This window comes from Manis javanica, chromosome 14 (assembly GCF_040802235.1).
Source record: "Manis javanica isolate MJ-LG chromosome 14, MJ_LKY, whole genome shotgun sequence".
Classification (NCBI taxonomy): Eukaryota; Metazoa; Chordata; class Mammalia; order Pholidota; family Manidae; genus Manis; species Manis javanica.
This window is the reverse complement of record NC_133169.1, coordinates 21,719,303-21,736,234: the sequence shown is the minus strand read 5'-3', so window position 1 is coordinate 21,736,234 and position 16,932 is coordinate 21,719,303. Positions and strand designations below refer to the sequence as shown.

At 36.4% G+C, this 16,932-nt stretch overlaps 1 protein-coding gene and 1 long non-coding RNA gene across 4 annotated transcripts in view; one reads left to right on the top strand and one right to left on the bottom strand.

The window, feature by feature from the left end:
• Window positions 1-281: 281 nt before the first annotated feature.
• LOC118971693 (uncharacterized) lies at window positions 282-7,658 on the bottom strand. The gene is made up of 3 exons (XR_012124992.1): window positions 7,282-7,658; window positions 6,776-6,875; window positions 282-5,519 (listed from the first exon to the last, which is right to left on the bottom strand). It is a non-coding gene; the product is annotated as an uncharacterized lncRNA (long non-coding RNA).
• Window positions 7,659-8,015: 357 nt separating this feature from the next.
• Window positions 8,016-16,932, top strand: part of BRINP3 (BMP/retinoic acid inducible neural specific 3) — a 406,709-nt gene continuing 397,792 nt past the window's right edge. The window contains exon 1 of one of the 3 annotated variants that reach the window (XM_037014585.2): window positions 8,016-8,427. The gene's annotated coding sequence lies outside the window, so the exon portion shown is untranslated. Of the gene's footprint in view, window positions 8,428-9,827; window positions 10,095-10,941; window positions 11,452-16,932 lie in introns of those variants that run through there. The other 2 variants (XM_037014587.2, XM_037014586.2) reach the window with 2 other exon arrangements.

Genomic DNA, 16,932 nt, shown 5'->3' with positions numbered 1-16,932 from the left:
CTCAATAAATATCTGTTGAATGGACTTTTAGTCTTGATCTCCATCCATAAATATGAAGTGAATTCATTTTATATAGTCCTTTAAAATTGCTTTTGTCTGTAAATTCATATTTTCTCCTCAGAGGCAGAACTTAATGATCAATGTGAAAGATTGTTTTTCATCCTCCTACAAGGTGTGTTTTTCTTCAGAATAAGAAGTATAAGTATCAGCAAGATTTAGAGATACCAAGAGAATTGACAATCAAGTAGTTTATTCTTTTTATTTCTAAAAGGGGTGAAAGGCTGTAGGAGTTCATGAGACACTAGAATTAATGATGCATCCTAATTAAGTAAATGTTCAGTTCCTTTTCTTGATTGCAATACTGTGAAAAAGGAAAGGAGAAAACCATCAGAGTGCTTTCTGTCAATCTTTCCATGAAAATCAAAATCCCCCCACTGTCAGTCATTCTCTGTGGTCTCATTTTAGATCTCACATTTATTTTAATATTTTGCTAATTTCCATTGTCTTCTACAGTTAATCTTGTGCTTAATGTTTTTTCTTCAAGCATATGTTTGTCATAGACTGTTCAAATGGAATGGTTATTACTCACTTTCTTACATCTGTATCAAGATTTGCTATAACCTAATTAGTTATGTACTTGGTGCTAATATGTGTAGGTCTCTGGTAAATGGTATATTCCAAATGAATAAAGGTATGTAATAAGTCTTTAAATTGCTAGTTTATTTCTGAAAATTGTTACGTCTCCTCCTTCACATGCTGGCCCTATCCATGTCCTATACAATCAAGCTAGAAGAACCAACATGACTCTTGATGAAATCAAGTTTCCTCATGATAAAAGACAGTGGTTTTTTCAGCACCAAGAGGAATGGAGTGGCCTTGAAGCAAGTGTTTGCTGTGAAATCATAAAGTCTCTAGAGAGAAAAGAACATACTACTTATTTTTCAACTCTTTGCATTGCTGGCTCTATTAATTTCCTATTGCTGCTGTTATCAAAATATCACAAATAGATCATATCTTAAAACACAAATTTATCAATTTACAGATTCAGATGTCAGAAATCTAAAATGGGTAGCCAGGCTTCATTTATTTTGGAAGCTCTAAGGAAGAATCTGCGTCCTTCCCTTTTCCGGTTTTTACAGGGCGTCCTGTCTGCATTCTTTGGCTAGTGGCTCCCCGTCACTCCATCCGTTTCTGTCGTCCCATCTCCTTTCCTGACTCTTCTCTCTCTGTCTTCCTTTGCAGAGATACTTCGTGATGACATGAGGCAGATAGAGCGAATCCAGGCTACTCTCTGTTTGTCAAAAGTCCTTAAAGTAATAAAATTTGCAAACTTTCTTTTGCTTACATGGTAACCTAGTCACACATTCTGAGAACTGGAATGTGAGCATTTGGGGAGCTATTGTTCTACTACACTTCAGTAGTCATTGAAATCCAGATACTAAGAAGGATTGTAAGGAAGTTGTATCAGATCATTTCCTTGAGTGTTTTCAATATTATTATTTTTGTAAGTTAGTTTAAAAACTGTACAAGTTTATACATGCCAATTGATAACACATTAATTCATACAACCATTAAGCCAATGAATACATTTTGGTCATTACACTGAGGAATAGATTTTGGTAGTACAAATAATTTAGGAAATAATCAGTTTTGATAATATTGAAAAAATCTTAATTCTGAGAATTCTGAATAGCAAAATGTCATACAAACTGATAGTTTTATAATTCAGCTCATAATGTTAGAAACATTTCACTCTTTTATTATTATATTTTACTTGCAAATGTTGACAGATGAATTTTCACCCACATAATTTAATAAAATTAACAAATAATTTGATATTTCCATTATATTACTTCTTCCGTGTAACAAATTAAGAAATAGAATGTGGTGAATAAAAAGAACTCAATTATTTCTTTTAGTAATGAAAAACAGTGCTTCAATTTCTTCATACCATATTTCTTTCATTCCAAGTAAACACAGTGGTTTAATTTGCAGTATAATGAGAGAATTAAATTAGTATGGTGGGTAGGAAGGTATGTATTAAAATACAAAGTCACATTATTTGGTGAAGTGTTGTCATTTTTAACATGGCTTATTAGGCCAAATATATGTCAAATATTCTGAAAGTATTTTGAGGAATATTGCCATTTAGTAAAAATATTTCTGAATGTTCCCTAAGAATTAGGTACAGCAAGCACAGAATGTTAAAGAAGGAAAGTTTGGTGAAGTACTTAATCTCATCAATTAAATTCATACTTACTGAGCTTCTTCTTTGACAGTGTTCTGTACTATGTGGTAGAGATACGCAGTGAGGGAGTGGAGAAAATGAACATGAAAAAACACAATCGTAGAACTGATAGTGCTTTGAAATAGACTAGGCTCTAAACATACATGTGAAGACATTATCAATCACACAAGAACACATACAGCAATACAAATGCTGCTTAACACATGCTTCCGGAATACTTTTATTATCCCAGAACTTTATGTACTAGAAGATACAAGGAAATTCACCCTGACTTTGGAGCCATAAAACTTTTTCCAATTCTGAATCTACTTTGTTTGCGACTTTTGGCAAATTAATTAGGCTCTTTGAGACTATTACTTCATATATGAGCTGTTTATAACTAAATCACACGATTGATATTAAGATGATCTATTGAAAGAAATAGGCCGACAGGAGGCTTTTAAAATAATTCTATGAGTCTACTTATTTTTCCCTTTAAAATTAGACATTTTATTCATCAACAAATGTGTTTTGAAATAAGGGTGCATTTTATTTTCAACCATTAAAGCATAAATTAATCAATATAAATTTTTTCTCATATGTGTTCCCTCTTTTGCAATATTTTAGATTAGTGCAAGATTTCTATTTTATAAGTGCACATTGTAAGCATTTTAAAATGTGTTTAGATTTTATTCTATTCTTGTCTTGTTTAATCCAGGAATGATAACCTCTTTGAAGTAATGGTAACTGGCAATAGATTGCAGTGTTGATGTTTGTCTTTCAGACTTGCCATTTCCGAAAACAATAGCTTGCACATAATACTCAAAACTGATGTATATGAAAGAACGAAGTCGATTTTCCAGAAAATGGCTGAAGTCTTACAGCTTTTCTCCTAATTAAGAAAGCCATTTTTTAAAGCAACATGGAATTTTTTTGCATGTTTGCAAAATAAGATGACTTACCAAGAACATGTCTATCACAATGCATTATCTCAATCTGTTTTTTTTTCATAGTGTGTGCGTGTGTTTGTGTGTGTTTGTGTGTGTGTGATGTCAAATGTAAGTCACAGACTAATTAAAACCTTACTTTGAGATGATGGCTTTTTTCTTGATACAATTTTATTTGTTATGTTGGTAGACACTTAAAAAAGTAGAATGCAGATGTGACATGAAAGAGTGTGATATTGCAGAGGCTTTAAATTATCTACAGTTTAAAATAGTCTGCAGAACAAACCAATGCGTATACCCAAAGAACACTGAGAATCTTATGCGACAAAGTAAAATCACATCATGAAATATTCCCTTATCACAGAGGGTGGGAGTGGGGTGGCGGAGGAGGGTAAACCAAGGCAGGGAAATAAAGACATTCTACAATGAAGAGTATTAGTTATCAACAAAATAAACTCCAAGAACCCTATGAGTAATTCATCTTTGTACCACTTTCTCTTTCTTTCATGTATTCCCTGTCCCAGCCTCAAGCAATACCTGTTTTAGAAGCTAGGAATAGCATTTAATTGGTTTAGAATTAATACCAATGAAGAAATTAGGAAAACTACATTTAAAGTTCTTTGAATTGTTAGTGTATAACTACATTAATCACAGTCTCCCCAGTTCTCAATTTCTTCACCATAATGGAGGAGTTAGACTAAATGATCTCTGAAGTTCCTTCAAGTTCCAACATACAGTAGTCTCCCTTTATCCCTGGTTTCACTTTACATGGTGTCAGTTACTGGCGGCCAACCCCGTGCTCTGAAAGCAGATGATCCTCCTTCTGATGTGTTTTCAGAAGATCAACAGCAGCCTGATGATATGTCGCAATGTCTATGTCCATCTCACTTCATTTTATCAACAAGGCATTTTATCATCTCGTATAATCACAAGAAGAAGGGTGACAATAAGAGTGTTTGAGAGACCACATTTACATAACTTTTATTACAGTATATTATAATTATTCTATTTTATTCTTAGTTATTGCTAATCTCTTACAGTATCTAATTTATAAATTAAACTTTTATTGTAAGTATGTATGTATAGGAAAAACACAGTCTATGTAGAGTTTGTACTATCCATAGTCTCAGGAATCCACTGGGGGTTTTGGAACATATACCCTATGGATAAGGAGGGACTTCGGTACTTTTTGTAAGATTTGAATATATTAGTTCAGTTTATCTAATATTTTATTGATCTTATGAAGTAAGACATGAAGATGCTTGCACACTTAGGTATTTATAAAACTTTTGACACTTCAGCTCTAAAATAAAACAAATAGCAAAGTTTAAAATGAGTAAATTTAAATATAAGGAGGGTAATTACATATGCATAAATGTATATGTTTTTATGACTTTTGTATACAAGGAAAGTTTGAGTTTACTTACTATAACACATTTTTGTTATAAATCTGATTTAAGGTTAAAATTATCTGAAGCTTATTGACATTTTGTTTCATAAACAAATTGCTTCACAATTTGCCTAATACAGTATGTCTTAAATGTTACTTTTAGATTAGAAATTTTAGTGGACTAATAGGTAAGAAATGTTAGATGGCATCCATATACTTAGAGAAGAAGGAGCCAAGATAGCAAACAAAAAAACATTACCAGTAATACAAATCGTGCTAAAATACTGCAGATGTGCAATTAAATTATCCAGGAAAGGACATACACAAAATTAAAAAACAACAACAACAAAAAACAACTTTTGAGGTAGTTCTAAGAACAAACTAGGCAAATTAAAATAAATGCCAAGTAGGAGATAAAAAGCCTATGGCTCTAGTTTGAGAATTGATCAAATGTAATCATACAATTTAATATAATACTCAAATACTTAAATTGTTTTGTAAACTTTAAGTGCTGTAAACTATTTTAAAGTTTAGGAATGCAAAATTAATATATTTAATTCTGAAATTTTCTTCTACAAATATTTAAAAGAAAAGCAACCTCACATTTATTTCACATAAAAGTAAAAATTCGAATGTCACATTTTCTAATGTAAATCAACTTGAGTCCTCAACAAATAACTGTATTTTTTCAAATAACAGATAGGTAAATATGTTTAGGCAGCACATTGAAATCTTATATGAAAAATAAGCTTTCTGTCTATTACAACTGTTAAGGTTGTATTTGGAATGAATGTAGTGTAGAATATTTATCCTCTTTATGTGGACCTCAGATGCTCCTAACAACACCTGTCAGCCCATGTAAAACACAGAAATTTATGGAAATCATCCTTTTGGTGAACTGAGATAATTGAAGAAAAGCTTCTGGTCTAGGACATCATAAGGGCTGGAGTACAGCCTAAGGAGAGAAAGAAAAAAGTTACATAAACATGTCCTTATTCAATTTTCTTCCCATGCCAATTGTGATAGTTAAGAAAGATTATAGGTACTTTCACAGACGCACAGTTTGCCTTGCTGTTGTAATATGCCCTTTACTATCTTTCTTCTGGGCTTTGATACTAGAGATTTCGAGAAAATTGATTACCTGTAATGAAGCCTATTCTCATCAATGGAATTTTACTCAGATATTTCAGAAGAGGTTCATTAAGGCCATCCTGTTTATATCAGGAATAAATTTTGTGCCAATAAGCCTATTCTTCAGCATAAAATTTGGGAATAAGGGGTTTACAGGGCAAGGATCTACAGGGATGGAGGGAAAATGTGAATATCTCACTATTAAACCACATTCCACAACTCAAAATTACAATGATTTGTCTCAGAGGAAGCATCCTTTACTTTTTCCCATTCAGAATGCTCAGCTCACACTTGAGAAACCAAGTACACACAATTTGTAGGATTTGTTACTCTGCACACTTAGTGACATATGATGTAAGCACCATCAGGAGCTGTTGGGCTCCTTCCTACGCACACACTCTTCACATAATGAGCATGTACAGGCTGCAGGTGCTCTAGACTTAGGAAAACCAGAGGGCTTTATGAATTCATAGGTATTATACCACAACAGGCAAATAACTATTTTGGACACTATTAGTTTGTAACACTACTACTATTTGGACACTGATAATCTGGTACAAGAATTGGAATCAAGATGTACCCATAAATACGGGGTTTCTATAGCTCTAACTTCCTTGTCATACTGTGAAAATAAACGTTCTCACTTCTGGAAATGAAAGAGTATTAAATTTTTAGAACATGGCCAAGGTATATAAAAAACACAGACATGGGGCTCGTAGTGGAAACTATTTTAATAAAGGAAAAAGTTAGTAAGAAGTAATTGTTATGAAATTAGATAATAATTTAAATAAATATTATTTAAATACTCCTTTAGCAAGCAAGCAGGAATAAGCTTTGCGTGTGTTTGGGTTCTGAATGGAGGCAAGCGAAGGACCTTAAAGCTTCCACGCTGCCCCTTAAAAGCCCCTAGTGCAAACTCACCCTTACATGCTACTACCCTCCTAGGAAGGAGGAAAAGAAAATTTTCACTGACCCAGCTCGTGATTTACATACAGAAAGCAAATAAGTGAATGGAGTGGGGGATGGGGCAGTGGAAAGCAATGTGTTTCCTTTGCAACTGCAGAAAATAAGATTACTTACCAAGAACATTTTTATCGAGAGCAACTGTTTATTCCCTCTATCATTCGGCGCCTCAGTCTCCGCAAGAAATCAATTTCCACTCTACCTTTCTCTTCTATTTCTGAAAAAAAAGAGAAAGAGGCGTCTAATGCTTACGCTTCAGGGTCCAGAGGAAGATAGAGCGGAGGGCAGAAGACCCCCACAGCGCTCTCTATCCAGATCCCAGCTCCGAGAGAGACCCCTGGGGAGGGAGGGGTCTTCTCCAAGGAGGGTACCGCGGGGGCGAGAGGGGATTCATTTCACAGCCAAATAAAAATCATTAGAAAATTACTAACCCCTCAGTCACACAAGCGGTTCCCTAGGGGAAGCAGGTTTCAAAGAGCAAAGGGAAGTTGCTGAATTGAATGAGAGAGAGGGGGGTGTGGGTGGGGAAGACAGAGAGACGGGGATTTGGGGTTGAGATTTGGGCTTGGAGAACGGAGAGGGGCGTGGAGAGAAAAGGGGAGAAGGAATAAAGCTAATCTTACCCGATCGATCAGGCGATCGTTTGTGCGGTATCGGGACACCAAAATGGCAAGATTATGCATTCGGCAGCAAAGCCGTTTCTCGCACACTCTCCCTCGGTAACTGTGCAGCAATCAGAGGGGACGCGGGGACGCGGGGGCCTCCCAGACTGCCACCTGCTTCCCCAGGGACGACCCCCGGGACCTCCGAAGCCCTAGCTTCTAAAGCGAGGCGGCAGGAGCTGAGGTTCCGGATGGAAGTCAGTTGCCTTGAGTCTCGGGCAGCAGGATCCGCCGAGGAAAGCAGGACCTGGCGGGCTCCCGCCGCCGCCGCCGCGTCACCACGGTTCCAGGCCCCCTGCCCGCGCCTCCCGCGCGGCGCCCCGAGGCGCCCAGCCTCTCGGCCTCATCCGCATCTTCAGCCCTCCCGTTTTACCCCCAGGGCAAATCGCTGATGATGTGATCATCCTAAAGTGACCGTAGTGGTTTATTTGGGGAGCTGGTCGTGTTAGGCTTACGACACCTCCCCCTGTCGCTGCGAGTGAGAGGGTTCAAGGGAAACCCTAGTGAAATGCGCTGCTGGAGTACTATTAATCCTAATCATGATGTTCCCAACGCAGGAAACTCTTAAGGAACTGAGAGTGGGAAGATCAGAGAAGGATTTCCGAAGCAGTGCCCTCTCCGGCTCTCATTGGATCCTTCCCGGCAGCCTAAATCATTCTTGCTGTGTCTATCAGGAGGACTACAGCCTTGCACGCTAGTTCTCTCCTCATCTCTCGTCTTCAGCACATCCTTTCACTTCTCTTTGCAGATGCATCTGTATTCCACCTCCTGTTCTCTAGGGTGACACCGCTTCTATTTCCCCCCACTGTACGGGGATGTACAGTTCCTAAATTTCCACTGTCTGCCTGAGGATCACCATAAATAAGCCCTCCAACCCCCAAACATAAAAGGCACCTCTTCCACATTTTGCTTCCCTCCCTTGGTGGGCCGTGTCTCTACGTGTAACTGGTTTTTGTTTGGTTACATGCCACCAGGAACTGCTGATTGTTTCAAAGTCCCACCACCCTGCAGCTCCTCACTTACCTTGACTTGGAAGATGATGGAATATGTTTGAGTCCTGGATGTATTTTTTCTTAACAGTCATCTTGCTGCCTGAAATGTCCTCTGGTAAGTTACTCTTTTTATATGTTATTAGAAACTTCTTGTTATTGTTATTTTTAATAAGCTTCACTCAGTTTTTTAAAGTCTCATTTTTTAAAATGTTTTTCTCACTTTCGGAACTCAAAGATCCATGTGGCCACCGTTTTTAAATTGGACTATTAGTTGCAATAGTGATATTAGGATATAGTCCATATAATGAATTACCTCATCACCTTTTACATTCTTTTTTTTCCCTTTTCTGTCCTCATTTATATTACAGGTTATAGGAAACATTAGCCACCCCTCCCCCATCTCATTAATGCTTCTTGGCACACATTCTTGTGCTGTTTGAAAGGTCGAATTTTATGTTTATCTAAGAGAGAGCTTAAAAGAGACCTTCTGACAATTGCAGGGTCCAAGAAAGTTCACTAGTCTCTGATTTTTCAGAAGGTTGTTCAGGTCAGCATTTGTTCACTGTAAGCAACTACATGACTGAGGGAAGACTTTAGTAAATAAAGTGTATTTTTATGGATTTAGCAGGACACTGAGCACTAAAAGCCACTGTATGGTAAGAAGAGCGTGAGTTTTGATCACCATTTTTTTTAACAGCATCACAAATCACACATGAACGCATTATTTTGGGTATTGTATTTCAATTCAGGCATCATATTTGGAAGTGGATTTCTGATTTTGTGAATTTAGCTGGTGAACAGTTAATTGGATGAGGAGTGCTTATTTCAGAGCTATTAGAAGAAAGCACTGATTATCTCGGTGGTAATAAATTGAAATTCAGGGACTGACTTTAGATGAAAAATTTAATTTCCTCAGTTTTCACACTTACTCAATCCTGAGACTCAAGTTTTAATATGTATGTTAATATGTCGGTGTGTTTTGCTTTTATGGACATTTTTATGGGATTCAATGACAGTTACAATTATCACTTACCCTTTAAGGATAAGTGTGTTGAGAAACATTTAAATCTTAGCTTTTACTTCACATATTGACAAGGACACAGTATTCATTACATGCCAGCTCTGCGTGTATCAGTCATCCCTAATGCATGTTGAGGTTTGGGGGATTTTCTCTGTGAAGCGTTCCCCCCTGCCCCCGGGCACCCCCCAAGAACAAGTCCTGGTTTCTACAATATTTCGCTTTATTGGTATGGATGGAGGTGAGAACCTATTGTTTAAGCTTTTCTTTCTTTCCTGATTTTCTTTCCTTTTTTTCCTTCTCATTTCGCGAAAGGAACAATTTCTGTAGTCATTGATGGCCGACGCGACAACCTAAGTAATGCTTTTTTAAATTCAAAAGCCTTTTTAGCTTGCAGACATTAAAGTACTCCAGCTGCAGCGTCACCCCATCCCCCAGTTACATGATTCAAGGGCTTTTCCCCCTAGGCTGCCAGCGAGAGAGCGGGGCTGAGACGGGTGTGCGTCTCTCGGCACCCCTCACCCGTCGCTAGCTTTTACCTGGTCCCCTTCCAAGTCTGGTTGTCCTGCTTGACGAATGCCATCAGCGCCCGTGGCTGAGAAACGAGGGCTTAGCGTAATTCACCGATTTAAGTATCCTCTTTGGGGGACTGCTGCTGACGCGCAGGGGTGGAAGGAGGGGAGAGGAGGGGAACAACTTTCAGTGCAGTCGGGTCTTGTCTTAACCTCCTCCACTCCAGCAGGGCGCGGACACACGATATTTAGGTAAGTGCACTTTGCTGGATGGTAACTTCAAACTCAAGGTTGTGAAGGGAAAATGTGCATGTGAGAGGCTCCCGCAGCCAAGGGCGCTTTAACCACAGGGCTATCAACAGGCGACTCCATCTGGAGGTTTCTCCGCAGCTCCTGGCAGCGCCCAAGCCACCCGGGCGCAGGCACCGGGGGAACAGGACCTGGCTGCCGGCGGCCCTGGGCTCGCGCGGGGCGAGGGGCGACCCGCCCGCTGACCGGGGGTTGAAGGCTCGGGCTCAGCCAGGCGGCGCGCAGCTCGCGCGGGCATCTGCTGCCCTGGAGCGCGGGGCGCGCCGGGGCGGGGGATTGGGGGCTGGGGGGCGGGGGTCGCTCTCGCCTACTCTCCGTTTCCAGCCTTCCTCCAGTCGAAGTTGAGCAAGACCTCTTTTCTCAGAGAGAGGACAGACTCGAGAGTTCTAGAATGTCGTAGCAATATCCTTCTGCATTTTTAAAAATGTATTTGTTTTTTAATGAGCTATGCCCAAGTCTAATAAATGACGGCTCTTCAGCATGCCTGCCTAGTAAAGCCCTCCTGGACCTTCTTCATCCCGTGGAGTTGGGCTCAGAGTGGCTAAGGACTCCGCAGGCTGCGTGCTAAGCGCTGCTGACCGTCACTCCCTTCCCTCACCAGCTCGCAGGCATCTGGAGGGCGGTGGGGTGGGGGCCCGGAGTTGGATCTCAACTTGGAGCTAGCGCAAGGAAAACAAGGTTGACGTTCAAGGAAAAGAGCAGGGGTTGGGAGCCATTTAGCTGGTAGAATACCTGCTTTCAAGTCGGGCTTTTATTTTTGCGTCCCCTCTCCCGGGGGTGGGTGGGAGGCAGGAGGGTCTGGGACCGGGTCGCTGCCCTCCGGCGGGAAGCGGGAGAGGGGGTGGTGCTTCCCGGCGGCTGGTTACTGCTGGTTTTGCAGCCGGGCAGTGGCAGAGAGTTGGAGTCTCTGACGGCTGTTCTCCTGGTCCCCAAGAGTTGAACCAAAGGGCGTCTTACTTTGCACCAGGTCAAGAACGTGACCAGCCATTTAGAGCAGGGACCTCCTTCTAATGGGAATCCGTCTGGGAAACGCTGGGGAAGCTCTACCTCCAAAGATAAGATGCCTGTGTCCAGCTGTGTGAGATGCCAACCCGAAGCTTGAAAAGAGGACGAGGTGACTAGGGCTGCAAAATAACCCTACCTATGCTGACAGTATTCTGACCAGTGAAATGCATGTAGGCAAAGAAGAAAGCACCAGGGTATAAAACTGTCACAGCAGCTTGGAAGACAGATGATTCAGATTTGGGGGACTTTGTTTTGAGTACTGTTTAGATCTGTCTGTCATCATGCAGTTAAGCAGGTAAGGACTGAATGTCTATATTTTATTGATGATTGTGTAACCTGGGTTTGACCCATCCAGTGATAATTTTTCCCTGTTTCAAGCGATGGAGTAAATGCATTTTCAGATGGTTCTGCTATGATGCATAACTTCTTAATGTTCATATTCAAGGACGGTATAAATCCAGTGAGATGTTTAACATGCATTCATTTAAATGTTCAATTTGCATTCATTTAATGTTTAACAGTGCTACAAAAATCATAAACTGGGCCTAGGTGAGGGGAAGAGATGGGAGGTAGAGAGTTGGAGGAAGGTATGTATAACCTTCTGTAGTAATTGTGTGTAAGGTAGTAGTTGAAGAAATGCCTTAAAACAATGCTTCCTGTTAAGGTCTGTGACCTTAATATATAAAGGACAATTGCGGAACTATTAAGGACCTCTTGAACTATCAATTCAACTGACTGTCTGAGAGGGAAATGTTTAGTAGGTATTTCATGTGATTTTCTAAACCATACACACACAGAAAGATCCTTAGGATAGGGATTTTGGGGGAACTTGTAATGTTATATATGCCACACTATAGTGATGTTGGGGCTTAGGAAATCAGTGAGAAACTAAAATATGAAACCTAAATTTAGGAAATTATGGGTAATCTCCAATAAATAAAGCTTTTTTTTTGAATTCCAAGTTTTGTAGATGCATACTTTTAGCAGCCAACAGATTTCTTCCATTACCATGTTTAACAAAAAATCTCAGTTAAAATGACAATACAATTTTTTATTGTTTTAGTAAGTTTTATTATTATTGATAATGCTTTATTTTTGTTTGCATATTGGAGCTGGGAGCCACAACACAGTGAAGCAAAAAATGTTACTAAGACATAATCCATTTATTTCTAACACTTTCTCTTCTCTAAGAAATTGTATTTCTTAATATTTTATCTGAAATATTTTATTGCTTAAATTTTTTGATGTGGACCTTTGATCAATAAGTTTTCTGCTTGTAAGGCTCACTGATAACATCTTAAAGAAATAAGAAAGATAATTACAACTTTGGGTCACAAAATTGCAGTTATAGTGCTTTTCTTAGTTTGATGCAAAGGGTAGTTTTTACTCCACTGAAGAAAGTAATTTGTCAATGAATTCCAATTCCTCAATTATTTGCATTTTACTTTCTGGGGTTTTATTGTAGTGAACATGCTTATTATATGTGTGTGTATCCATTTTTGGGTGGATGGAGAAGGAATTATTTTAAATTTACATTGCATTACAAATGTTTTCCAAGTGATGTAGATGTGATACCATATATGTGATTGATTTCATTTATCAATTAATCATATGTGATTCCAGCCTTTTATGAGATTTTTAAATAAGTTCAAAATTATAATGGAAATGTACATTGTTAGTAATTACAATATATCTTGATTTTTCTTCTTGCAAAATGATTGGTATATTATAGTTAAATAAATCAAACCTAAGCAGGAAGAACCACTGGGTCTCTAAAAGAGTGTGTGTGTGTGTGTGTGTGTGTGTGTGTGTGTGTGTGTGTGTGTGTGTATTATACACAGACATGCATTTATAAAATTAGCCTTACTCTTATATGTGTGTATTCTTTAAATAAAAATGGAATTTCTTTACAGAATAGTGCCTTATGTACTTCTCACCACAAGTGCAAAGAACTCAATTTGTAGGACTTCAAAACTTTGATGTTTTTGTTATCAACCCATGCTTCAGTTTTCTATATTTCCTATTGTTTTGATTTTTTTCATGTTATTTCTCAACTAAGCAGTTATTGACTGAAATAAGTGTCTACAATTTAAGTAATTAAAAAAATGGATGTATTAAAGGTTCAGACACCAATCTGGCAAGTTTAACACAAACATCTTTTATTAAAAAAAATCACAAAGGTATTTTGGATATTATGATTATGACATGATTAATGAGGTACTTCTCTATGACTCTTAACATTTTCCTCTTTACCTCCTGATAGTGGGTTATTGTGAAAAGTAGAGTGAGATGATCTAGGATTCCATCCTCAATTTTAGGTCTCGTTCCACCTCTTCAATGTGCTCTTAGTGAGGTCTTTTGACCATTCTTCATTTATTTTCCTCATCTCTCACGTGGGGAAAACAATATCTACTTCATAGTCTTCTTATAGATAAACTGATAGATGAGAATGCTTTAAAAAGATACAACATATTATGAAAACAAAATATATTTTGAAAAAAAAGATAACATTTACATTTCAGTTCTTTTCTTTGAAATGTTTTGTCATTTTGGATATAGTTCTATTTCAACACAAGAAGTAATGCTGATGCAACTTTTTAAAAACCTATTAGTATCAAATATTCTTGGTTTATGGTGTCATGGTTTCTGATAAGTTTAAGCAAATTTGTTTTAATATTGTATAGCTAAAAAATAAACTTCAAGAGTACACTCATTCCCTTAAGGCATCTAAGTTCTCATTTACATATATTTGCTAAGTCTTTAATGTAGTTCTGGGAGAATAGTCACTTTTACAAAAATTTTGTTGTTCTTCATTGACTTCTCTGTCGTTTAGTGAAAGGGAAGTCTGATTTAATTTATCTAAACATTTATATTAGTAACCTGATGATTTCTGTCAGCTTAAATGAAATCAAGATCAAAGTATTCTACTGAACAATTTTCAAAATGGAGAAACTAAAAATAAGTCAGACTTTTATAAACATCTTTTATAAGATCTAACATCTTTTATAAGCTCATATTCAGTTTTTCCAGTATTAATTAGGTGACATCTGGCATTGTTGATGTTTTAATTTAGCAACTACTTGGGTAATTTCATTTAGATATTTAAGAGGGTAACTCTAACCAATTTCTCCAGGCACTGCTTTATATATAGCTTTATGTTTTTAATGCTTACAATTCCTAAGTTCTAAAGAGGAACTAAAGAAAAAAATAATTTGTGTTTGAATATCAATTGGTCATGGATGATCTTGATTCTTAAAAGAAGGGGATAGTGTAATAATATTTACTCTATTCTAGAAAAGAGAAAAATATTCCCTGAAAGTGAAATTTAATCATGAACACTAATGGCCTTTCTACTGAAAATATATAGCTGTACGTTCTGGCCCAAATTTTATTTTTTACTTTTTATTTTAAGAGGTATCAGATAGTCACTCTTACCATTTACACTGGTCATCAAATATCCTCATCAATAACATTTTAAGGTTTTCATCACTATCATTTCAAGGCATTTTTTAATGAGTTTTTAGGAATACTTATATCCAGTTACTCATTTGCAAACTGTCCAGTTACAAAGTCTCCATAGATAATTATTTCATGGTCTGTGAATCCACTCTTCCATACTTAATGTTTGAAGTAAAGTTTTCATGTAAACCATTCTGGGATATTTCTCAATTTCATATAAAAAGTGATAAATCATGAATAATTAGATGATATTCTACTAATTGAAATAAGACCAGCTATGATTTTCTAACCAATATCTTTTCTCCTAACAGTGAAAGATAAAGCCAATATTTTTTTAATGAGCTGATTGGATTACAGGGCCTTTACCATGAAATAAATAACTGTATTCACTTTAAATGTTTGTTTTTAACCATAAAAGTACAAATTCAGATGTGGAGAAATGGCATTCAGTCTAATAAATTAAGAAATCTTTACTTTTTCATTCACCTATATTCATTGTCATCTCTTAAACACAATTCATAATTTCTCAAAAATTTTATTTTTTAGTCAGTTTAGAGTTAAAAATGGTTTTCATCCTTAGTTTGACCTATTTTAACTTAAAACTAATTATTTAGGCATGTGTTTTAATGCCTAAATCCTAATTTACACAGATGTGGATGCCTTTAAAAGCACCCAAAGCATAACATATTTCCTTTAATAGTTAGTGAAGAAGCTACCTTGTTATAGTTCCAGCAAATTAAATCTATAAAATACACATTTATTGATTAAGTTAATAAATATGTTAACATTACATCCAAATGTATCATAGCTCTCTGCTATAAAAGAATTATTGTCTCATAATGGTGTGTTTCATTTAAATTCCATTATAGATTTATTGTAAAAGAATACTTATAGATAGACTTATTCTTCCTGATTTCTGTGAATATCAGCCAATCTCATCAGGATTGAGCTATTTCTTATTAACTTTTCTGGAGTCCTGCATTTTGTTAATTTTAAAAGCTATCTCAAGAATATTGTACTATTAAAAAACAATCTAGCCTTGAGAAGACCAAAATTGAGTAAGCATACATTTTAAATTTTCAGTGTCAAATAGTGGCCAGTATATAAACATACTGCTACATTATAGATTCATTAAATACTAACAACCCACAAATATTTTTTTAAAACATGTCAAATGATGTCCACAAATATGAGCCAAATTGGAAAAAGTGATTAAATCAAATCAAATCAAAGAATACGTTTAAAAATTGAAGCATGGGTTCATTCAGTTATCATACTACAAAATCACGTATGTGTATTCAGGTTGCATATAAAGTTTTCTTTTCATTTGTGATATATTTGATAAGCATATACATTTAAGATACAAGTTTTTGTGCAGTTTATATGCAGTTTAGTGCTGTGTGTAGAAGCTCCCTCTGTGTAGCTAAATAGAGAACAAGTTAATTTAATCAAGAAGTTTCTGGGAGTTGACAATATCTTTAACTGGTTTTCATGTTTTTGGTGTGGTAACATTAATGATGGTTTGAAAAATCAGCTGTATAAATGTACACATAGAGATGATGGAGCGGTTTTTTTCAGAAGTAGACACATCTTAAATAATAATGAACATCATCTAAATTTTTAGAAGAAAATTACTGGTTGAATAAATGTATAGTAATGTAAAAAATGCTCCTTCAAAATAATTAACCCATGCTTTTCTTAACATTTTCTTATATAACACTAAACATCAATATATAGACCAAGTCTGGTTTACTCAGAATATTTAAATTGAATGGCTGTACTTGAGCTTACAGAACTGAATTTCTGGTTACTGTCACTAATATACAAGGACAATATTACAGTACACTTTCTAAAGGTGATAATTATTATTTTCAATATTGTACTGTGGAATAATATGTAAGATTATAGTTTCCAAAGTAAAATAAGAAAGGATTTGTCAATCAGCAATTAACAAAAGCAACAACTAAAAATATATGTTTTGTTCTTTATGACTAATTTCAGTCCAAATGGAGTTTTTAAACGACTGGTTTATTTTAATTAAAATGTTTCTTGAATAAGTAATCATGATGGAATGTTTATTTTCTAGATTAGTAAGATATACTTGTTTCTACTTATTGAAAGTTTAAACCCATTATTCACAGTAACTCAAGAACAACCTTTTGTTTTTTAAGTGTGAACTAAGAAGTGAATCCAATCTTGTCTGCGAATTGAAACTTAAAATTCATTGCTAAGAAAAAGGAGATCCTGAGCAATTTCTTAAGGGGCACTCTACATATTTTTTAAAATTAGTCTTAAAACTTCTGGGTAACGTATTTTA